The 24,537-nt window shown below is 44.7% G+C and overlaps 2 long non-coding RNA genes across 4 annotated transcripts; both read left to right on the top strand.

The window, feature by feature from the left end:
- Window positions 1-1,523: 1,523 nt before the first annotated feature.
- On the top strand, window positions 1,524-6,343 carry LOC147378865 (uncharacterized). The gene is made up of 3 exons (XR_015162082.1): window positions 1,524-2,022; window positions 2,188-2,321; window positions 5,278-6,343. It is a non-coding gene; the product is annotated as an uncharacterized LOC147378865 (long non-coding RNA).
- Window positions 6,344-14,218: 7,875 nt separating this feature from the next.
- LOC147378864 (uncharacterized) lies at window positions 14,219-23,091 on the top strand. 3 transcript variants are annotated; one of them, XR_015162040.1, is made up of 4 exons: window positions 14,219-14,349; window positions 14,712-14,799; window positions 21,497-21,632; window positions 22,991-23,091. It is a non-coding gene; the product is annotated as an uncharacterized LOC147378864 (long non-coding RNA). The 3 variants fall into 3 exon arrangements; XR_015162044.1 differs by lacking the exons at window positions 21,497-21,632; window positions 22,991-23,091 and adding an exon at window positions 20,569-21,064; XR_015162034.1 differs by lacking the exons at window positions 21,497-21,632; window positions 22,991-23,091 and adding an exon at window positions 16,858-17,352.
- Window positions 23,092-24,537: the final 1,446 nt, after the last annotated feature.

Below are 24,537 nucleotides of genomic sequence, written 5' to 3'. Positions count from 1 at the left end.
GGCTGTTCCAGGTGGGGAGGAGAAAGGGCTCAATTCAGGTTGGATGTGCAGAATTGGGGACGACTGCGGAACACCCGAGTAAAGAAGGCCCGATGGCAGCTGGGGTGACAGAATGTTGGATTTGAAAAGTCATCTGACCTGCTGCTTCTTTCAAGAAATGTGAATCCTGGGGACTTGCCTGGTGGCCCAGTGGTTGAGAATCTGCCTTCCAATTCAGGAGACACAGGTCTGATCCCTGGTCACTGCACTAAGATCCCACATGCCTCGGGCAACTAGCCTGTTTGCCGCAATTACGTGCATCACAAGTAGAAGCCCTCAAGCCAAAATGAAAGACCCCATGTGGCGCAACTAAGATCCGATGTGGCTAAATGAATAAACAAATATTTTTTTAAAAGAAGAAAGAAAGGAGAATCTAGGAAGTAATCAGGGAGTGCCCTGGGATACACAGAAGATTTTGGCTCCTTAATCTAGCTTACACCACGCTTCAGAATGTAACCGTCCATTCTTTGCTCTCCTGTATGTTCCAGCAGAGTACTGGGGACTCAGCAGAGGGAGGGAGATGCCTTTTGACTGACCTTCCTGCTTCCGTCCTGCTATCCCCTCCAATTATTTTTTTCTCAGGCAGTAGCCATTACAGTTGCTCTGCCACCTGGAATAGTCTGTGTAAATGGGCTAAATGTAAAAGGAACTTTCTGGATGCTGATGGAATGCATACCCTGTGCAGTTATGTAAGACGCAGGCCTGAGAAAGCGATCCTATAAAAAGGATCCGGCCCTCCTCTGCTGCCTGAACACACGAGCCACACCCTAGCCTGAGAACATGTGCACAGGCGCCGCCCTCTCCCTAGAAAGCTCTTCTGATGCTGTTTTGTGTGTGTGTGTGTGGTGCTTTATTATTTGTTTCTTTTTAATGTAGTAGGCATTTTAACTTAAAAAAAAATTGACCATCCGCTCTCATTGGAATAGAAACTCGACAAGGGCAGGGCTCTGTGTCCTGTCTGTTTATGGCTATAAAAACAGTGCCTGGCACACAGCAGGCACTCAGTGAGTGAATTACAGCATAACAGGGCGACAGGCTAACATAAAGACCTGGACAAAATTGCCGCAGAATTTAAAAGGGGCACCAATCCCACCTCCCTGACAGTGTCAGGGCAAGATTCCCGAAGAGATGACCATCGAGCTGGGACTTGAAAGAGAGGTAAGTGGGTCAAGGCAGATGTGGCTGGTTGAATAATGACCCCCAAAGATATCCAGGTCTTGATTCCTGGAGACTGTGAATGTTACTGCATAGGATAGAAATGACTTACAGATGTGATTAAGTGGTATCTTGAGATGGGGAGAGAAAGTGTTAGTTGATCAGTCATGTCTGACTCTTTGTGACCCCATGGACTGTAGCCCTCCAAGCTCCTCTGTCCATGGAATTCTCCAGGCAAGAACACTGGAGTGGGCTGCCATTTCCTTTTCCAGGGATCTTCCCAACCCAGGGGTCGAACCCAGGCCTCCCACATAGCAGGCAGATTCTTTACCATCTGAGCCACCAGGAAAGCCCGTGAGATGGGGAGATTATCCCGTATTATCCTGTGGTGGGCCCTAAGTGCAACCACAGGTGTCCTGAAGGAGGGATTTAAAAGCAGCAGAAAGTTTGATGAGGAAACAAGGCCCTTTACTGCTGCCTTTGGAGGTGGAGGAGGGAATCATGAGCCAAGGCATGCAGAGAACGAAGCTTCAGAGGCTGGAAATGAGAAGGAAGCCAGTTCTTCTCCAGAGCTTTCTGAGGGAGCATGGCCCTGCTGGCACCTTGACTTTGGATGAATGGAACCGACATCAGGCAAGAGAATAAAAAGATTGGTTTCAGTGGTGGTGTTGATAACTCAGGTGTGAGGATGAACTAGGTTCGGAGAAGGGCTCAGGAAATTGGGGCAAAATTACAGGTGGGATATCCAGGTGATGTCCTGGACAAGGCTGGAGGCCAAAGGAACTCTGTGCTCATCGGCTTTTCCGTAAACAGTCCCGTGGAGAGAAGGTCAGTATTCCTAGAAGAGGCCTAGTCTGCTGGATGGACTTGAAACAAGTGTTTCCTCATGATGTGGTCAGCTATTGCATTTTCGCCCTTCATCTCTAATCTGACTTTGTAGAATGCTTGCTTTCTGACCAGAATATGTGTTCTGTTTCCCTCGTGAGCACTCAGCTCTAGGAAGCAGCAGATTTGATTAGTCATTCTTCCCTGAACAAGAGGCCAGCTGCCCTGGGAAGCCTACCCTGCTAAGTGTTCTTTGCATTTCTCCTTGAATGCCTTCAACACCAGGGCCTCATTACCATCTTGTAAGACAATATATTCTCGCTGTTAGTGTGTGTGCATGCACGCGTGCTCAGTCGCTTCAGTTATGTCCAACTCTTAGTGACCCCATGGACCTGCCTGGCTCCTCTGTCCATGGGATTTTCCCAGCAAGGACACTGAGTGGGTTACCATTTCCTCCTCCAGGGGATCTTCCAGACCCAGGGATGGAACCCGCAACTCCTGCGTCTCCTGCTTTGCAGGCAGATTGTTTACCGCTAAGCCCCAGGGGAAAGCCCTTTTAAGGCCGAAACTGCCCAGAGTTTTCATTTGGTTCTGAGGCTTGACCATTGGCACAAAACGATGTGTTTCATGGCCCTAGGTCTGGAGTCAAAAAGAACTGGGTTTAAGTTCAGACTCTGCTCCTTACAGCGAACTTGGTCTCTTTGTCTACCCTAGTTTGCTCGATAGTAAAATGGGGATAAAATGACAATCTACCTTATGAGGCTGTGAAAAAGCATGATACCTGACACATGGCAAATGCTCACTAAATGCTAAATATTATTATGGATGTTAGATGTCATTTGAACATCGCTTCAAAAAGCACTACATGATGATATGTGCCTTCTTCAGAGGAGAGGGGTAGAGACCCTTAATAGTTGTCCCTCAGAGTCCCCACTGAGTTGTGAGTGGATGTGGATGTTGGCCTTTTTGAATTAAATGTATGTTAAGCATAGATATGACGTGTGGACACTCATTCAGGACATGTGGAAGGTATAATCAAGGTATCCCCCAGCAGTTATTCCTGCCTACTTAGAAAAAGAAAGAATTTGCTTTCCATTTACCAAACAGCAGGCCAGCATAGTAAGGAGGGATTGATTTCCTCAGCATTCCATTAGCTCGAGTCTTTAAAGAGAGCATAACGCACTCCAGTGGTAAGAGGGATTGCGTCATCCAGGAGCGGAACGGGCCCTGGAGAAGAATCTGGCTGGAGTCGCAGCTTTCATTCAAAGGGAATAATCCCACTCCTCTCCACATTCGCCACGTATGTTTTCCTAAAAAGATTCTTTCAAGTCTGGCAGCTGAGACTCACATTTCCGATCCGGACACCCGTTTCATAACCAGCTCAGCTGCTGACCCAGTTAAATAATAATGAGCGATTTTCATAAATCTAAACGTTCCCTCAGAAGAACCCAGTGGAAGAGGCTGCAGGGTGGTGCTTGGGGGTAAGTCATCAGCAGTGGTGTCAAAGCCCATTTGATTGATGGCATTGAACATCAGCTGTCTGCACACCCGCAAACCGCCGGTGGGAGAGAAGGGGAAATCTAGTGAAGCCTCTGGTGGTTTTGTCCACCTGGAATTTACACAAGTGAGCGTTAGAGACTGGGAGGAGGAAATCCTGCTTTCTGCACAATTCAGTGATTTCCCCCCACCCCCACCCCCACTGAAGAAAGGCTGCTTCCTGGAGGGCTTTGTGGGAAATAGAGCCACTTGGCAGACATATAACAACACACAGGGCAGGGCGGTTGGCAGGGGGTTCGGGGGGAGGGGTGCCCTGATCTGTAGAAATTGCTAATTTCTGTTGTGTAGATACTTTCACACAGTCTATTTCAAGTCACCAGCTTGACATCACTGGATGTGGTCTTGGGGAGAGATGGACACACCACTTCAGAGGGTTTCCATCATTCAGATACCATAGATATAAATGAACTCAGGAGCATAGATAATAGTGAAACGTAGCAAAATAATTGGAAATTTTGAGTATTTTTTAAAAAATATATTTAGATATAAATTTATATAATTTGGTTTTTAATTGAAGTATAGTTGATTGAATTTAATTGAAGTATATAGTTGGGCTTCCCTGATAGCTCAGATGGTAAAGAATCTCCCTGCAATGCAGGAGACCCCGGTTCAATTCCTGGGTCAGGAAGATGCCCTGGAGAAGGGATAGGCTACCCACTCCAGTATTCTTGGGCTTCCCTGGTGGCTCAGCTGGTAAAGAATTCACCTGCAATGCGGGAGACCTGGGTTTGATCCCTGTGTTGGGAAGATCCCCTGGAGAAGGGAAAGGCTATTCCATGGACTGTATAGTCCACGGGTCGCAAAGAGTCGGACACGACTGAGCGCCTTTCACACTTTCACACGTAGTTGATTTACAATGTTGTGTTAGTTTCAGGTGTGCAACACAGTGATTCAGCTATGTATTCTTTTCCATCATTGTGGTTTGGTACAGGACCCTGAATATAGTTTCCTGTGCTATTCGGTAGGTCCTCGTTGTTCATCTATTTTATACATATAGTAGCGCGTATCTGTGAATCCCAAACTCCTGATTTATCCCTCCCTGCCCCAATAATTTGATTTTTAATTATGGCTGTGTTTAACAGCTAGCTCTCAGAATTCCTGAAATTATAGCAATTACCAGTTCATATGAGCCAATACAAGTGGCTCCAGCTCACCCCTGACTTGTGGCTGCTGCTGCTGCCAAGCCGCTTCAGTCGTGTCCGACTCTGTGCGACCCCATAGACGGCAGCCCACCAGGCTCCGCCGTCCCTGGGATTCTCCAGGCAAGAACACGGAGTGGGTTGCCATTTCCTTCACAGTTTCCTTGTGGCACTTGAAAAGAACACACACTCCTTGGGGACCAGGGATGAAGGCCTGTCAGCTTCTCTGAGGTCCAGCCCCACGCCTAACCGCTCACGGACTCACTCCTCGTTTCACGTTTTTCATTCGTTTCTTCTCGGTTGCGGCGTCTGCGTCGCTGCCTGCGGGCTGCCTCCGGTTCGGGTGAATAGGGCTCCTCTTCCTTGTGCTGCGCGGCTTCTCACTGCGGTGGCCCCCTTGCTGCGGGGCACAGGCTCTAGGGTGCTCAGGAGCTGTGCTGCACGGGCTTAGTTGACCCGGGGCGTGTGGAATCTTCTCGGACCAGGGATCAAATCAGCGTCCCCTGAATTGGCAGGTGGATTCTTAGCCCCCGGAGTCCCTCATCCACTTTTTGTTTATTAGAGCAGATGCTGGGCCCTGCAAATCCTGACGGGACCAAGAGAAGAAGCTCAACACGGACAAGGGAGCTGATTCCGGGGGAGTGTGATGAGAAGTGGGCAGAGATGGAGACAGGCAAAGTGCCAAGCTCCTGGCCTGAAGCCTGGGAGGCTGCTGGTTTGACCTCTGAGGCTCTCTGCCACAGTGGCTGTTTCCCCTTCGGGATACACTCTCCTCCGTCGGCTCCAGGACGCGGCTCTCTCCTGGTTCTCCTCCCGCCTTGCTCGCGGCGCTTCCTTAGACTTATTTACCGGCTTCTCTTCATAACCTCCAATGTCACAGCATCCCAGGTCCCAGTCCCTGGACCCCTTCTCTTCCCTACCTGCCCTCCTCAGTGGTGATTTATCCAGTGTCATGGCTGTCGATCACACCTTTCCAGCTTTGACCCCGCCTCTAAACTCCAGTCTCCTTTATCCAGTTGCCTATTTGAAAACCCTACCAGATAGCTAGTAGGTAAGTCAGCTCACCACGCTGAACCTCTGACCTTCTGTCCTCTACAACTGGTTTCTCCTTCATCCCCCTGTCCCAGGCAACACAACTCTAGCCTTCTAGTTGTTCAGGGGCTCAAAACCTATAAGGCATTCTTGAGTTCTCTCTTTTTTTCATCCCCCAGATACAATCAATTGGCCAAGATTGTGGACTCTACCTTCAAAACACTCCACATGTAACCACGTCTTAGCTCCTCCACTATCTTTTCTATGGACTTAGCCATCATCATCTCTCACCTGGATATTTCAATAGCCCCCTAATAAGTCTCCCACCCCAACTGTTCATCCCCATCCCATCACCTGCAATCTAATCTCAACATAGCAGCCAGATCAATCCTGTTGAGAACATTTTAAAACTCATTTCATTTACCTCATAGAAATTTCATGCATATTACAGTGTTTGGCATATGCCATACTGTTGCATTTCAATTCACAGGCTATTTATTCTACCACATGATATCATGATGTCTAATAAAGACATACCACAGAGACATTGTAGATTCAGTTCCAGACCACTGCAATAAAGTGAATATTCCAATAAAGTGAGTCACACAAATTTTTTTTGTTTCCCAGTACATATAAGAGTTATCTTAACACTATATTGTAGCATTTTAAGTGTGCAACCGCATTATCTCTTAAAAAATGTACATGCCTTAATTTAAAAGTATTTTATTGCTGAAAAACGCTAACCATCATCTGAGCTTTCAGAGAGTTGTAATCTTTTTGCTGGTGGAGGATCTGGCCTCAGTGGCTGTTAACTGATCAGGGTGGTGCTTGCTGACAGCTGGAGTGGCTGTGGCAATTTCTTAGACAACAATTAAACAACAATAAATTTTGCCACATCAGCTGACTCTTCCTTTCATGAATGACTTCTCTGTAGTATGAGATGCTGTTTGATAGCATTGTACCCGTGTATTTAGAGAACTTCTTTCAAAATTGGAGTCGCTCTTCTCAAACTCTGCCACTGCTTTGTCAACTAAGTTATGCATTACTCCAAGTCCATTGTGATTTCAACAAGCATCACGGCATCTTTACCAGGAGTAGGTTTCATCTCAAGAATCCACTTTCTCTGCTTATCCATAAGAAGCAACTCCTCATCCATTCAGATGTAATCATGAGACTGAGCAGTTCAGTCACATCTTCAGGCCCCACTTCTAATGCTAGCTCTCCTGCTGTTTCTACCACATCTGCAGTTGTTTCTTCCACTGAAACCTTTAACTCATTAAAGTCTCCCATGAGGGCTGGAATCAACTTCTAAACTTCTGTTAATGTTGGTATTTTGACCTAGTCCCATGAATCATGAGTGTTCTTCATGGCATCTAGAATGGTGAATCGTTTCCAGCAAGTTTTCAATTGACTTTGCCCAGATCCTTCAGAGGGATCACTCTTTATGGTAGCTATAGCTTTATGAAATGTATTTCTTAAATAATAAGGCTTGAAAGTCAAAATTGCTCCTTGGTTCGTGGGCTACAGAATGGATATGGTGTTGGCAAGTGTGGAAACAGCTTGAATCTCATGGTATTTGTCCCTCAAAGCCATTGGGTGACCAGGTGCATTGTCAATGAACAGTCATGTTTTGAAAGGAATCTTTTCCTCTGATCTCAGTAATGGAGTTGACATATTCAGTAAATCATGTTGTAAATAGATGTGCTGTCATCCCAGCTTTGTTTCATTTACAGAAAACAGAGTAGGTTTAGCATAATTATTAAGGCCCCAGGATTTTAGGAATGGTAAATAAACATTGGCTTCAACTTTAGCCTCTAGCAAGAAAGTCAGCCTATTCTTTGAAGCTTTGAAGCCAGGCATTGACTTCTCCTCTCTAGCTATGAAAGTCCTGGGAGGCATCTTCATCCAGTAGAAGGCTGTTTCATTGACATTGAAACTATGCTGTTTAGCGTAGCTAATGGCATCTTAGCCAGATCTTCTTGATAACTTGCTGCAGCTTTTACAAAACACACTTGTTACTTCACTTTGCACATCTATGTTACAGAGCTTCTCTCCTTAAACCTTGTGAACCAACCTCTGCGAACTTTAAACTTTGAACTTCTCTTCTGCAGCCTCCTTGCCTCTCTCGGCCTCCCCAGAATTGAAGAGAGTTGGGGTCCTGCTCTAGATCAGGGAATTGGTGGAATTCCCTGATTAATGTCTCTGGAATCTTAAGGGAATTGGTGGCTTAAGGGATTTGATCTTCTATTTGGACCACTCAAACTTTTCTCCATATCAGTAATAAGGCTGTTTTGCTTTCTTATCACTGGTTTACTGGAACAGCACTTTTCATTTCCTTCAAGAGTCCCCTTTGCATTCATTCGCATCTTGGCTAACTGTTTGGCACAGCAGACCTAGCTGGTGGCCTGCCTGGGCTGTTGACATGCCTTCCTCACTGAGCTTAATCATTTCCAGCTTTTGATTCAGAGTGAGAGCTGTGTGACTCTTCCTTTCACTTGAACACTTAGAGTCACCATAAGACTATTAATTGGCCTCATTTCAATCTTGTCGTGTCTCAGGGAACCAAGAGGCCTGAAGAAAGGGAGGGAGAGCAGTCAGAACACGCTCACCATTTATGGGTCAAGTTCATTACCTGACAAGGGCATGCACTGTGGTGCCCCACAACAATGACAGGTAACATCAGAGATAGCTGATCACAGATCACCAACATAATAATAATGAAAAACTTTGAAATATCACCAGAATTGCCAAAATATGACACAGAGACATCAAGTGAGCAAAAGCTATTGGAAAAATGGAGCCAGTCAGTAGATTTTCTCTGGGCAGGGTTGCCACAGACTTTCAATTTGTTTAAAAAAAAAAATACAAAACAAAAACCCACTATCTGTGAAGCATAAAGAAAGCACAGGTATGCCTTTATTAAATTTTGTTGGTTCTCAAAGATGAATGGCTTGTGCTTTGAAGAGATGCACCCACAGATGCAGGCAGCAGGATTTCAGAGCGGAGCCAATGCTGAGCTGCAATACACACAGTGCCTTCAGAAGAGCTATTTTAATAGCTGAGACTAATTTAGTTGTTTTGAGAAAAATTTCTAATTTAGTAACATGAAGAAGAAAATTTCCTTGTCTTCTTTTCCTTAGCAAGCATATATTCAATGTCTGCACCCATCTCTGTGTCCATTTTTTAAAAATTAAGATATAATTTCAGCTCAGTTCAGTTGCTCAGTCATGTCCAACTTTTTGAGACCCCATGGACTATAGCACGCCAGGCCTCCCTGTCCATCACCAACTCCCGGAGTTTACTCAAACTCATGCCCATAGAGTTAGTGATACCATCCAACCATCCCATCCTCTGTCGTCCCCTTCTCCTCCTGCCTTCAATCTTTCCCAGCATCAGGGTCTTTTCCAATGAGTCAGCTCTTCGCATCAGGTGCCCAAAGTATTGGAGTTTCAGCTTCAACATCAGTCCTTCCAATGACTATGCAGGACTGATCTCCTTTAGGATTGACTGGCTTGATCTCCTTGCAGTCGAAGGGACTTTCAAGAGTCTTCTCCAACACCACGGTGCAAAAGCATCAATTCTTCAGCACTCAGCTTTTTTTATGGATACCATAGTATCTATAGATATTTATTGGAGAAGGAAATGGCAACCCACTCCAGTATTCTTGCCTAGAGAATCCTGTGGACAGAGGAGCTGGTGGGCTGCTGTCTATAGGGTCACACAGAGTCAGACACGACTGAAGTGACTTAGCATGCATGCATGCATAGACATTTATTATAGATATTTACACAGATTATATAATATTATATATTATATCTATATAGATATTTACATAGATTATATAATATTATATATTATATCTATATAGATATTTACATAGATTATATAATATTATATATTATATCTATATAGATGTTTACATAGATTATATAATATTATATATTATATCTATATAGATATTTACATAGATTATATAATATTATATATTATATCTATATAGATATTTACATAGATTATATAATATTATATATTATATCTATATAGATATTTAATTAGTTAAATTATAAGATATTATTTTCTTATGGTGAAATTCCTCATTTTTAGCATACAGTTCTATAATTTTTGACAAATGCATAAAATCAAGTAATTACTACTACAACTTGATTGATAGAGGTTACATTTCTCTTGAGTAATATAGGGATTTCTGGGCATGCTATGTTGTGGAAAAGCCTATATTTTAGAATGTTTTTGACTAAGTGCAGAACACTTACTCTCTAATCCCTGGTTAACAGTGATGTAAAAGGTAAAGCCGCTCTGTGCCTTGGAGGAGCTTCTGTGTTTCCATCAATAGGAAGAGTGATCTGTAAATGAGGAAAGCCATCATTTGGTCAAATGATTCAATTCAAAATAATTTTCCAAGTACTTAAAAATAGTTTGTTGGCTTGCCTTCTTAAGGACACTACACCTTTCCCTTAGTTACATATTGCTTTGCCTAACAAGCATTTTTCCCCGGTAAGAGTGAAGTCCAACAGGATGGGGTGATCACCTTGCCACACTCTTAAGGTCCTGTTGCCAGGAGCAATTCCTGCCCAGGGTCTTAATCCAGGCTAAAGTGTTCCCTTCTCATTTTATTTCTATTTATTAAAAAAAAAAAAACAACAGAATGGTTCTTTATGGATGCAGAGAATACACTGACTTAACAATAATAATGGAAAAAGACATGAACACTGATATATGAACATCCTGGTATAAACACAACCTTCTCTTTGGCTAACATGGTCTTCTACAAGCAAAGTTATTACTGTTATTGTTACTGTTATTATGCAGGGTCCTCAACCTTGGATGCATATAATAATCATAGAGGAGCTTTAAAAGTAAATAAGCAAAAATATTTCCAGGACTCATTCCTGAACAGTTGATTTAAAATCTCAGACATGGGACTTCCTCGGTGGTCCAGTGGTTAAGACTCTGTACTTCCACTGCAGGGACATGGGTTTGAGCCCTGGTTCAGACACTGAGATCTCATGTGCTATGTGGCATGGCCAATAAAATAAAATAGTCTCAGAGATGGAGACCCAGGAATCAGACTGTTTAAAACTCCCTCAGGAAATCTGGTTTGCCACCAAGACTGAGAACCACTGGCCCAGCTGTGCAGAAAACTTCCTGCTTAGCTTTGAGGGTCTTTTCTTGGAAGGGCAGACAAATCTGGAGGCAACCTGCCGTATGGGGGCAGGTGCCAGATCAGGGGTTATAGGATCTGTGCTAGTTCCAGCTCTGATTACAACTAGGCAGGTGAACTAGGCCTTTCTGGGCATCAGTTTCTGGACCAGATCAAGGGTGAGGCAAGTTAGGTGTTAGGGCACAACATTTGAGGAGGTTGCTCAGGATTGTGTACACTTACCCCAAACTTAGAATATATGCCTCCTTAAATTCTGCAGCCCTCCTGTCTACTTTGCCTTAGTCTAGACTTGGGCCTGCTCAGTTTCCTCACCTGTAAAATGATGAGCTGAGCTTGACTGTTTACTATCTTTCCCAGTGCCAGTATTTCATGTCCCAAACCTAAAACTTTGGCCAATGTAGGACTGGCCAAAAAATAATAATAATAATAAAATAAAGACTTGTGTAATTATTTGGTTGAATTTGGTCAATAGCCAAGCTGAATAATCCAGACCAAAAAATACTCCCTTTCTCTGCAACAGGAGGATGGATTTTCTTTGTTCTGTGCTTCAGGAAGTTTGTATGAACAATGTTCAGTCACCTTATACCTTAACTGTATCAACAATCCTTGTCCCACTGGCTCGAGGACTTTGAGTTTAGCCACAGATGGCTATGTCTTCACGTGCACAATCTAAAAATTCTCAAAATGTGTGTGTTGGTTTGGGAGAGGGCTATTAAGGCCTACAACTAGTTATGTGCCCTGGGTAGGGGATAATATTTTATTTTGTTTTAAATTTCAAAGAACTTGAAAGGAGAGCTTGGGTCAGTGACATGCAGTGTTGGTTCCCACAGATTGGTGAGAGACAGTTGTTATATTTTCAGGAATTTGGTAAACCCAGTGAACTGAGACTTCTTAAGTGAACAATGCAAAGAAATAGAGGAAAACAATAGACTGGGAAAGACCAGAGATCTCTCTTCAGAGTAAGAGATAAGAGGGAACATTTAATGCAAAGATGGGTATAATAAAGGACAGAATTAGTAAGTTCCTAACAGAAGCAGAAGAGATTAAGAAGAGGTGACAAGAATACACAGAAGAATTGTACAAAAAAAGGTCTTAATGGCCCAGGTAACTACAATAGTGTTGTCACAGACCCAGAACCAGACATCCTGGAGTGTGAAGTCAAGTGGGTCTTAGAAAGCATCACTACGAACAAAGCTAGTGGAGGTGATGGAATTCCAGGTGATATATTTTAAATCCTAAAAGATGCATTCAGTATGCCAGCAAATTTGGAAAAACTCAGCAGTGGCCACAGGACTGGAAAAGATCGGTTTTCATTCCAGTCCCAAAGAAGGCCAATGTCAAAGAAAATTCAAACTACTGCACAGTTGCACTCATTTCACATGTTAGCAAGGTAATGCTCAAAATTCTTCAAGCTAGGCTTCAACAGTACGTGAACTGAGAACTTCCAGATGTTCAAGCTGGATTTATAAAAGGCAGAGGAAAGTGAAAGTGAATTCGCTCAGTCGTGTCCGACTCTTAGTGACCTCATGGACTGCAGCCTACCAGGCTCCTCCATCCATGGGATTTTCCAGGCAAGAGCACTGGAGTGGGGTGCCATTGCCTTCTCCGAGTTAAATACTAGATGTTAGTAAAAACAGGCCTGGTTTCTAGGTGTGCTGCTGAATTGCTATAGGGACTTTTGTTTGGCCTTTTAGACAGAACTCTTTCCAATGAAAGTCACAGAAAACAGAGTCAAACGGGCTTACTCAAAATAACAAGAGCAATTTATTTCACATCATCTAAGTCCGGAGTGGGCACTGGACTTCAGGCAGTGGAACCAGAGATCAAACTGCCAACATCCACTGGATCATAAAAAAGCAAGAGAATTCCAGAAAAACATCTACTTCTGCTTCATTGACTATGCTAACGCCTTTGACTGTATGGATCACAATAAATTGTGGAAGATTCTTAAAGAGAATTTTCCAGACCACCTTATCTGCCTCCTGAGAAACCTGTATGCAGGTCAAGAAGCAACAGTTAGAACTGGACATAGAACAACAGACTGGTTCCAAGTTGGGAAAGGAGTATGTAAAGACGTGTATGTTGTCTCCTGCTTATTTAACTTACATGCAGATTACATCTTGCAGATTGCCAGGCTGGATGAAGCACAAGCTGGAATCAAGAGTTCTGGGAGAAATATCAACAACCTCAGATATGCAGATGATACCACTTTAATGGCAGAAAGTGAAGAGAAGCTAAAGAGCCTTTTGATGAAAGTGAAAGAGGAAAATGAATTTGGCTTAAAACTCAACATTCAGAAAACTAAGATCATGGCAGCCAGTCCTATCACTTCATGGCAAATAGTTGGGGAAAAAAAGGAAACAGTGACAGACTATTATTTTGGGCTCCAAAATCACTGCAGATGGTAACTGCAGCCATGAAATTAAAAAGATGCTTGCTCCTCGGAAGAAAAGCTTTGACTAACCTAGACAGCATATTAAAAAGCAAAGACATTACTTTGCCGACAAAGGTCTGTCAAAGCTATGGTTTTTCCAGTAGTCATGGTTGTGAGAGTTGGACCATGAAGAAGGTGAAGCACCAAAGAATTGATGCTTTTGAACTGTGGTGCTGAAAAGACTCTTGAGAGTCCCTTGGACTACAAGGAGATCAAGCCAGTCAATCCTAAAGGAAATCAACCATTGGAAGGACTGATACTAAAGCTGAAGCTCCAATACTTTGGCCACCTGATGCAAAGAACTGACTCACTGGAAAAGACCCTGATGCTGGGAAAGATTGAAGGCAGGAGGAGAAGGAGACAATAGAGGATGAGATGGTTGGATGGCATCATCGACTCAATGGACATGAGTTTGAGCAAACTCTGGGAGATAGTGAAGGACAAGGAAGCCTGGTGTGCTGCAGTCCATGGGGTCACAAAGAATCAGACACTACCTAGTGACTGAACAATAACAAATTATTAAAAATCAAATTATATACACTCACAATTAAATAAATTATATTCAAAAACAGTTTCAACAAAAGCTCAAAATCCTTCACTTCCCAGTTATTCTACTACGTTTTATGGTACAAACAGCAAATAATTTTGTGCTATTGATACATCTCTTCCCAAGTCTGCATTCAGAGCTGGAAATCAGCTGCAGTGGCATTACTCATTCTTTATCATCATACTATGCGAAGTAAGTCATAGAAAGACAAATATCATATGATATTACTCATGTGGGGAATCTAAAATACGACACAAGGGGGCTGTTGCGTGAGGCGGGAACAGACTCACAGACACAGAGCACATTCCGGCGGTTGCCATGGGGAGGGGGTGGGGAGGGGTGGCTGGGGAGTCGGGGCTTAGCAGGTGCAAACTGTTACGTATAGGACGGCTGCGAGGTGAAGTCTACTGGACGCCGCAGGAAGCTGTCTTCAACTAAAAAGGTGAGAACTCCAGTACTTGTGAATGAGACTCGCCCTGTATAAAGCGGCTTCATGCAGCGGAGGTACCTTTTCACGGACTCGTTCCCCTAATACTTTGAGAGTATCATCTCTGTCCCTCTATCCTCAATCTATTCAGCAGGCAAAGATATAATACTCGCTCTGTTAACTCGTAAGTTTATTGTGAAAACAAAACTTCCTCTTAACTCTCAAAAATTCTTCTGCGGTTTATGATTTGTGGTTTAATAAAAGCCTTAAAATGAATACCTTATACAGTATAAAAGGCCTTGTGACAAAGTATCGTGAAGGCTCAAGAGAACAGGTAACAGATATCAAGACTTATTTTCCTATTTCCTTGACCCCAGGGCCTGGCTGGATGTGGGAGTGACGGGACAAAGTTGGAGTGCTCGTCTATGGAATCTGTGCCCTTTGCGTGGAAAACAATACCTCCAGGTAGCTTTTAAAGTGGTACGTTTTGGTTATGCTGGAATGCTTGAGTGAATAAGTTAACTCATGGCTATAGTTAAAGGATAGTAATAACTCAGAATTTTATGTTAAGATTATTCATGTGTTGGCATGTTTTCCACAGACACACAAAAATGTGTGAACAAAATGTGAAGGGATTCATTTAGCACGAAGTCCTGTGATCTGTTTGCTGGGGCAAAGTGCTAAGTCTGCCTTCCTTCTCTCTCCGGTTCGCCCTCTTGGTCTGCAGCTGTGAACTGAGTGTGGGGTGCCCCCCTGATTAATGCCCCTGGTGGCCCTTAGACAGAAGTTGGGGTGGTCTGAACCCCCTGCTGTGGACCGCAGAGCCTTGGGGAGGGGCAGTCATGGCAAGAAGTATCCGAATCCTTTTCGGTGCCCAAAGCTTTGTCTGTGAAGCACAGGATGACTATTTTTCAGATGCACCTGAACGCTGGTGTTGTGACCCAAACACCATCTCATGATGAGGTCTTCCTGAGCCCTCAGCGCTTTTCGGTCCTCGGGGCCTCAGAATGGGGGCATCTGCTCTCCTCTTGCCAAGGTGCCCACCTGAGGGACTCACTCGAGGACTGAGCACCAGCCCCAGCTCTCTTCCATGGGCCATCTGTCCTGCTCTGGGGCTGAGGCCACCCTGAGAAGGAGCACCATTGCCGAAGAGGTCCGCGTAAGCAGCCCTCTCTTACCTTAGCTCCACAAAGGCCCGTGAGTGCAGTGGGGGCTCCGCGGGTATCACATGTGTTCCCAATCCACAGATATTGATAAACAGCAGAAGAGGACAGGTGGCCAGTTATTTTTGCCATCAGAATAGAGGACTTTATGTCCAAAAGGATTGGAAAACCTCGGGTGGAAAACCTGTGTGGACCATTTCCAATTTTCTGCAGAGGCACGTGTGGTCAGATCCTGTCGATCTTGTCTCTGTTAAGGGGTGAGCTTTGGAACTTCATTCTGCTTTTAAATTAATTTTTCTCGCAGTATAGTTGTTTTACAATGTTGTGTTACTTTCTGCTGTACAGTAAAGTGAATCAGCTTTATGTTCACATATATCCAGCCCCCCCTTTTTTTTGTGGGCGGCTTCCCTTGTAGCTCAGTCGGTAACGAATCCGCCTGCAATGCAGGAGACCTGGGTTCGATCCCTGGGTTGGGAAGATCCCCTGGAGAAGGAAATGGCTCCCACTCCCGTATTGTTGCCTGGAGAATCCCATGGACAGAGGAGCCTGGAGGGCTATAGTCCACGGGGTTGCAAGAGTCAGACACAACTTAGCAACTACACCACCACCACCATCTCTTTTTTGGGATTTGCTTCCTACTTAGACTACACAGAGCACTGAGTGTAACTTCATTCTTACGCACACACAGATACACAGTAATAGGCACACACACACACACACACAATCACACACACATATACATCACACCCCTGCTTTTGAGACGCAGGCTATTTGCCCTTTCATTTGCTCACCAGGCCTACTTTTGTCTCTAATTTCCAGAGCCTTTACTCCCCTCATTCATTCCCATTGTTCTCTATTGGTGCAGCCTCCCTTCTCCAGTACTCTTGCCTGGAGAATCCCAGGGACGGAGGAGCCTGGTGGGCTACAGTCCATGGGGTCGCGAAGAGTCCGACACGACTGAGCAACTTCACTTTCCCTTTTCCCTTTCATGCATTGGAGAAGGAAATGGCAACCCACTCCAGTGTTCTTGCCTGGAGAATCCCAGGGACGGGGGAGCCTGGTGGGCTGCCGTCTATGGGGTCGCATAGAGTCGGACATGACTGAAGCAACTTAGCAGCAGGAGCTGTTCTCATCCCAGATGCATTCCGAGTTAACCTGGGATTGAAAGACACATTTCCCTCCTGTCCTGCCTACCCTCTGGGTCTCAGGTTTCCAGCTCTCCGATCTGTGTGTGTCCTGCTTTCTTTCCTGGTGGAGCTCCATCTCCAGGAAGGCTGCCAGGGTCTCTGGAGTGAGAGCTCTGTTAGTGATTTCTGTCTTCCCTTCCCACATCGCACTCTATGCAGCTCTTTCTTGGCAGGGGGAGCCCAATAAGTCAGTGACCCATCTGAACAGACATCAGAGGAAGGGTCAAGGCAGCTCAGAAGAAGGCCTAATGTCACAGGGGACATCAGATGATGGCTTCCAAGGAGCCCCCTTCCTCTGACAGGGGAGGGAGGCAGCTGGCTGACCACGTGATGATGCGACGGGCACAGGGCAGCCTGGTACCTCAGAGGCCCTCAATAGCTGTTTTGTTGGAAGAATGGGTCAACTGTACTTCCAAGTCAATTTGAGCTTAAAGCAGGAAGGGATTCACAGGCTGCCCACCACTGCCACAGAACCGACAGACTTTTGAAAGCATTAAGAAAATTCTGAATGTAAGCTTGGTGGAGGAAGAAAAATGGATACTAATGATTAGCAATTAAAAACTGCCGTCTCTGACTTTTTTTTACAACATTTCATCTATTTTTCTATCTGAAAAGAGTGTATTTACCAGCTCCTTTTAAAGAAAGCAATTAAAGACCACTTCACTGCTGATAGGTCCTTTCCAAGATTTTACCTATTTTTTCTGTTTGGAAAAAGTGTATTTGTCAGCTTCTATTATTTGCCTCTGATGAAACCCTGGGGCAGTTTTGGTTCCTGAGTTGTTTTTTGCCGTGTAATTAAGCTGATTAGTCTCCCATGTGGAGTGGGAACAACTGGCTTCACGTATGCTGCGGTACAGTCACCCACAGAGCTGCAATTATTTACATGTTTCTCATTTCCGTGTGGACATTTTTAGACGTTGTTAGATAAAGATCTAGCAGACTTGAACTCTGTGAACATTCGGGCCTTTGGTTACCAGACGCCGCCGTATCCGGTTCAGATCCCCAGGCTGAAGTGGGCATTCTACAGTTTTGTACAGAACAAACTCTGAAGATGCCGATTCAGCGTCCGTTCCCTCTCACCTCGTTCTGGGAGCACCCTTGTTTTTTTTGCTCAAAGATACTCTGCCCCCACCCCCCCCCACCTGCCCGAGGTTTACAGAAGCTAACTCCACCTGCAGTTGCACGGGGGTTTGATTGGTCCATGAGTAATCCTGCCCCCTTGCCCCAGAGATTAGTTTCAGAATCTAGATCTTAGATAATCAGCATGTGGCATTCCTCAGGCCAAGGAGATTGGTTTAGAAGTGGTCATGTGACCAAATTCTGACCAGTGAGATGAAATGGAAGGTTTGGTAGGGGTTTCTGGTCAGGAGGGTTTCTGATCTTAAGAGTGGAGCTGCTGGATGAGATGATTCTTCTAATGGACGTTGTTGTGGCCAGGCTGCAAGGTCAGGAAATGCACCAGTCACCTTGCTGTCAGCCTGAGTGTGCAATCAGCCCACAAAAGAGGCAGGGGACAAGGAAATCACAGAGAAGCAGATTGGGGACTTGTGGAACCAGACCTGATGGCCACCCAGCATCTGGACTGTTTCAGCTACATGAACACATCAGTCTCCTTTAGGGTATAAGCTGATTGAAAAGCAGTTTTCTTTTACTTGCAACCAAAAGCATCACTACAAATGTAGGCAATGTTACCAAAGAAACGTGAATTGAGAAATGAGAACTCAGTCTTCTGGAAAAGAAACATAAGTGTGTATGTGCATCTAGAAAATAAAACACAGGCAGGCTTGGGTGTGGCGTTGGCTTCCCACTTCTATGTCCCAAAGGAAGAGATAAGTTCAGAGAGTTCTGACAAAGCCTTAAGTGGCACAGCCAGAGTAAATAGAACAATCCTAGATACCCACCAAAAGCCACACCTGCACAAACTCCTTCAGAGAAGCTCTGTGGGTGACTTAGTACCAGGGCCGCCTTCACCTAAGTTTGGGAGCAATTTCGAGGCCTCTGCTCTTTTGCTATAGTTCTTGTAAACTATGTGAACAGAAAAGAGTTCTGTGTGTCTTCTGATTTTCTACATAATGCTCTGTCTTGGTAACGTTGCCATTTTTCTTTAAATGGCTTGGCATTTCTTTTTGAGGAAATGGTGAGGAGGCTAAATCCTCCACTTCCCTGGACATGAGCGTGGTGTCGGATACACACAGTGTCGTCAGATTCTTTCTGAATCTCACCCTCTATCCTCAAGCAATTTGTCAAGATATTTTCCTAAATATAGAGAGTTCTCCTGCCAAGAATTCTGGTGACAGTTGTCAGGCAATAAAATTGCAATCTTCTGACTGTGAATGAATGAATGAATGGTCTTTCCACTGATAGATGACATCAAATTGCATAGATTCACTGGAAGCCTTTTGAAGAATCTGATGCAGTCTTGTTTTATAGTACTAATACTTTAATCTTTTGAAAAAATTCCAAACTTTCTGAAGTTTAATAATCAGAATGGAATATTTTTTAAAAATTTCTTCAATATTGAACAATGGGTATTGTATCATTATTTACCATGTAAGCATTATTATGGCATATTACAAAGCACTGGTAATATGGCCATAAGAGAATTATTCTTGCCTAATTATTTAATCCTGAAATTTCTTCTTAAAAATTGACTCATATTTCCACTAGCAGGTAGGATTTCAGAGGAGAAAATGTTCACTGAAGCCTAGGATATTTTAAGGAGATTTCAGCAGTGAGACAGGAGTTGACCAGGTAGGATTCAGAAAAGAGAGAGAAAGCAGAAAGGTCTTATCTTGGCGAATGGTGTCGTAATGGGAAGGCATTAAAACATACTTCAGGGAACAATGACTCAACTAGTGTGGCTGGAGCAGAAAATAATGGGGAATCCTTTTTAAAAGATAGTGTTTAGACGATCTTAAAACCTAAACTAAGTACTATGGGTTTTCCTCCTGTAGGAACACGGGAGCCTCATTCTAGACCAGGAGGGATGAGGGCTGCAGGCTTTTTTTTAGGAAGGTGGGTCTGCTTGCAGAGCACATGGCCCTGGAGGCTGGCGCCCATTGCGGGTGAAATGAGGTGGTCCATGCGCATCCGGAACAGGTGACTGACAGGTGGTGGAGATGGTGGGGGTGGTGAGCCAGCATGGGATGAAGATTCTACTGCTCTGGAGACCAACTGGATAAGGCAGTCCAGACCGAGAGGGCATCAGAAATGATGCTGGGGACTTCCCTGGCAGTCCTGCAGGGGGCATGGGTTCAGTCCCTGGTTGGGGAACTAATATTCCACATGCCAAGCAGCAGAGCCAAATAAATAAATAAGCTGTTGTCGTTCAGTTGCTAAGTCATGTCTGACCCTGCAAACCCATGGACTGCAGCACACCAGGCTCCTCTGTCCTTCATGATCTCCCAGAGTTTGCTCAAATTCGTGTCCATCAAGTCGGTGATGCTCTCTAGCCATCTCACCCTCTGCCATCCCCTTCTCCTTTTGCCTTCAGTCTTTCCCCGCATCAGGATCTTTTCCAGTGAGTTGACCCTTAGCATCAGGTGGCCAAAGTACTGGAACTTCAGCTCTTAAAACAAAAAAAGTTAAAAAAATACATGACTCTCAGGGTTGCAACCTCCATGATGGATGGATGGATGAAACTACCACTGGAAAAGTTGAGAAATGCAGAAAAAGGAGCCACCTATTAGACGGGAAAAGGAATTTCCCCTGACAGACTGTGTTTGAGGCAACAGAACATTGAAGTAGGTAGTCCAGACGGCTGGAAAGGTGCAATCAGATGACAGAACTGTCAGGGCTGGAAATAAGGATCTGGGAGCTGTCTCCCCCTCAACAGCTCTTCCTCCTCCTTTCTGAGTAGAATCCTGCCTGTGTTTGGTTGCCAGGGCCCAGATCGAGAAGAAAAATCATGATCGGCCTGAGTCCAGACATGGTACCTCACTTGCCTCTGATTGGCCCAGGGGTGAGCCACACGATCCAACTCTAGCCAGTGAGACTCATGGATTCCTGGGAAGGATTTTCTCCGTGAGGAGAAGGGCTGTTCTGCCTTCATCTCCTTCCTTCCTGATAGTGACCTCCCAGGAGAGAATGGAAACTGTTGGAGCAGCACCTTGAAGGGTGTGGCTGACACTCTGAGGGTGACAAAGCAGAAAGACAGTAAGAACTTCGGGTGCTGGTGCCCTGGTTGATCTGCTGAACAAAGTCTGGATTTGCCAACATCTAGACTTCTTATGCTTGCCAGGAGAATCCCAGGGACGGGGGAGCCTGGTGGGCTGCCGTCTATGGGGTCCCACAGAGTCGGACACGACTGAAGAGACTTAGCAACAGCAGCAGTAGCAGACTTCTTGTGACACTTACGTTTATTAAATGTCTCTTGTCTCTGTGAGTTAGTATTTTATTATTTTCACCTGAAGATGTTTTAGCTGATGTGGGTGCCAATTATAAATGTCCCTGAGGGTGGACTGACCTGTGAGGAAAGGAGTAAGAATAAGACAAAGCCTGGAGAGAGATATCGTATTTAAGAGGTAGAAGCTTTTCACTATATAAACTTTAAGGTTTCATATAAATAAGTGACACAGAAAACTCTTTTTAATCACACACACACACACGCACACTCCTACAAGCTCCCTCCTGTGAACCACATTTTCCACAGAGCATATGTTTCAAATGAAAGGTCAAAAAGGAGATTAAAGTCAGTGTGGAGTCCCAGGATAGGTGATCATTTCTCTAACATGTTATGCGGCTTGTTGCTAAAACAGAGTCCCTCCAAACGAAGCTGCTTGCTCAGTGAGTGCCTTATTCCTCTTTCTCCAGGCCTTGGCCCCTCCCTGTGATGGGTGAGGAACTCGGCTTATTCCTGGGGACAGCAGCCTGCCACCAGAGAGGCCATAGGCTGGAGCAAGGGCTGACTCACAGGGTAGCGAGGAAACAGCCTGGATCTTTGACCGGGGTAAGCAGTGTCTGATTCCACTGCGGGGAGGAGGGAGAGGTTATGACAAAGAAAGCAATAACTATTTCACTGAGCAATTAAGTCCATTATTTCTCTTGAAAAAGCATTCTCTTAAGCCGTTAAGGAGAATTTAGCTCCCATCTTGACAGAATGTACTAATGACTGCTAATGGATACATTCTTTTAATAAGTGAAGAGGCACAAGAAAATTGCCAGATATTAAACAGAGTCCCGCGCGTCATCTGAGTCTATAATGGCCCTATCAAGTGACCCAAGCGAAAGAAATGTGACTCTACAGGGGTTAAAGGAGTTTATCTTTCCTTAGTGCTATATAAATTCACTACTGGAAAGAACAGTAATTCATTGGTCTATCCAGCAAATGTTTAAAAGGGGGTCATATCTCAAGTTTAATGATGCATTTCCTTTTGGTAGAAAGAAAATATGAAATAGGACCTCTGTACATTGTAGATTTATGTAAATAGCCTCTTCCTGGCAAATTTCTACTGGGTCTCTGAGTCTTGGGATTTTCAGCTAAGAAGTTAAAGAGGTGGTGTAACACGTTAATTTTATTTGTTCTTTTTTCCAATATCTTCCAGAGTGTTTTTTTATTGGTTGGTTTGGTTTGGTCATTTTAAACTCTATCTTTAGAAATGTTTCTCAAGATTCAAGTAATTTCTAGTACTCCAATCTTGGGGGACACTTCTTAAAATTTATAAAGAATTCCAACAAATTAAGAAGAAAAAGACAATCCCAAAGAAAAATGGATAAAAGAAATGTAGCAGAAACTCAAGAAGAAATGGCCAAGAACCATATAAAAAGATGAATGATCCGTATTTTAGTTTTCTGCAAGGTGATGTTTTCAATACAATAACTGTGCCTCCAAGCTTCATCCTTCCTTGGTATTGTGTGTGGCAATGTTTACTTCACGCTGTAATATTTCACTGGGTGAGTTTTCCACAATTCCATTCTCACTACAATACATGGAGTGTGGATCTATGTTTATAAAGCTCAGAAACTACTCAAAAAGCTAAAAGGGATTGCAAAAAAAAAAAAAGATAGTTGATGGCACTATTAAAAACAAAGTAATGATATGAACACATTTTGAGGTTTTTTTCCTTGCAAGTGGAGCAGACTGACACTGGGGATAGGATAGGCGAGTATTAGTTATCTGCGGCTGCATAACACATCACCCCAAAACTTAGTGGCTTGACACAAAACTTGCGATTCGCTGGGTCTCTGTCCCACTAGAACCAGCTGGCTCTCTTGGGGGCTGCACTCGCTGGGCTGGGCTGCAGGGTTAGGACGGCCCCACTCTCAGGATGGGCACCACAGGCCTTTGGCACTTGGCTTCTCCCGCAGGCCCTCTCTTTCCACGTGGCCTTTCCCTCCAGGAAGATGGACTGGGGTTGTTGACAAGGAGAAAGCACCCACATAATACTCATGTAATGAAAACTTGGCGGTAAGTAAAATCTATCACCTAACGCAGGAGTGCCCTGTGTTAGATCCTTTTTGGAAATACTGCACGTGGCATGCCTTAGACACTCACAAGGCAAACAGTCAGCTTGCTAAGGCTCTGAGACAGGACTTCCCTGGTGGCCCAGTGCTAAGACTCCACACTCCCAATGCAGGGGCCGGGGTTTGATCCCTGGTCAGGGAACTAGACTCCGTATGCTGCAACTCGAGATCTGTATGCTGCAACTCAGAAAGATCCCACACACTGCAACAAAGATCGAAGATTCTGTGTATTTCACCTAAGACCCAGTGCAGCCAAAATACATAAATAAATACTTAAAAAAAAATAAGGCTCTGAGGGGTCCTGCAAGGAGCAAAATAGAAAGGCCTTTTTTTTGGTGTAAGGAGCTGGTGAGAAACAGCAGAAGCTATCCACCTTCTCTTTCCTCGGGGTGGATGGAGCGGGGCTGGCTTAGAGAGAGCTAGAAGGCTTGACCTCCTTTTGAGAACACCCTCACCCTCCGAGGCCTACTGCACACGCGAGGCTTCGGGAAGTGGGTCCCTGCAGAGGTCAGCAGTGCATCTCCTGGACGCAGGTCTCCTGGGTCTCTGCCCCTCCCCACCGCCCTGCCCTGCTCTTGAACTAGCTCACCTCCCTGATTTCTGTCTCTCGTTCGCTTTAACCCCTGTGACCTGTTTTGATCAATTATTCTGACCTGATCTTGTGCACCTTCAGCTTGTCCCTGATGCCCAGTGACCACAAGCTCCCTGGACTTTCTTTTATATATTTTCCCCCTTGATTTAAAAGTTAATCCATGCTGGTTTTAACAGATTCATATAATACCCCAAAGTGATAGCCTCCCCTTGTCTGTTCCACTTCCACAGTCCCAACTGTCTGCTTCCTTCCAGTTGACTTTTTCTGTTTATATAAACAAATGTGTGCACATACTTGAATGCAATGGGTATCAGTATATAATCTCCCTTCCCCTCTAATGTATTATGTACAGTCTTTCCAAGTTGGTGCATACAGACCGACGCAACTCCCTCTGAAAGCTGCAGTTCCAAAGTACGGAAGTTGCTTTATTGACTCGGCTGTCTCCCTCTTGATTGACATGGACATTACTCCTTGTTTCCTGCCACTGTACCTGACGTGGCAGACCCGACGTGGCAGTGATCTGCCTCCTGTGTGAGACTTGGCACATTCATGCTCACGTTCTGACAAGTTTCCGGAAGTGGTGGTGTGGGATCTTAGGGCTTGCCTGGCCTCCCCCGTCTCGTTGTCCTCCTGAACCTGATGTCCTAGATACCTCTACGATCACTGGCCTGCCTGCTCAGGTCATCCTGGGGTTCACCCAGTGCCGGGCCTCTCTGCCTGGCTCCTCCCTGGGGAGCAGTCCCTTATCTCCTTCTCAATGAAGCTCTGCCCGGGCAGAGCAAGCAGCTCACGTCACTTG

Source organism: Bos grunniens, chromosome 1 (genome assembly GCF_055505025.1).
Source record: "Bos grunniens cultivar Pamir isolate PY7600 chromosome 1, Bosgru_T2T1.0, whole genome shotgun sequence".
In the NCBI taxonomy this organism is placed as follows: Eukaryota; Metazoa; Chordata; class Mammalia; order Artiodactyla; family Bovidae; genus Bos; species Bos grunniens.
This window is presented reverse-complemented; position numbering and strand designations above follow the sequence as displayed.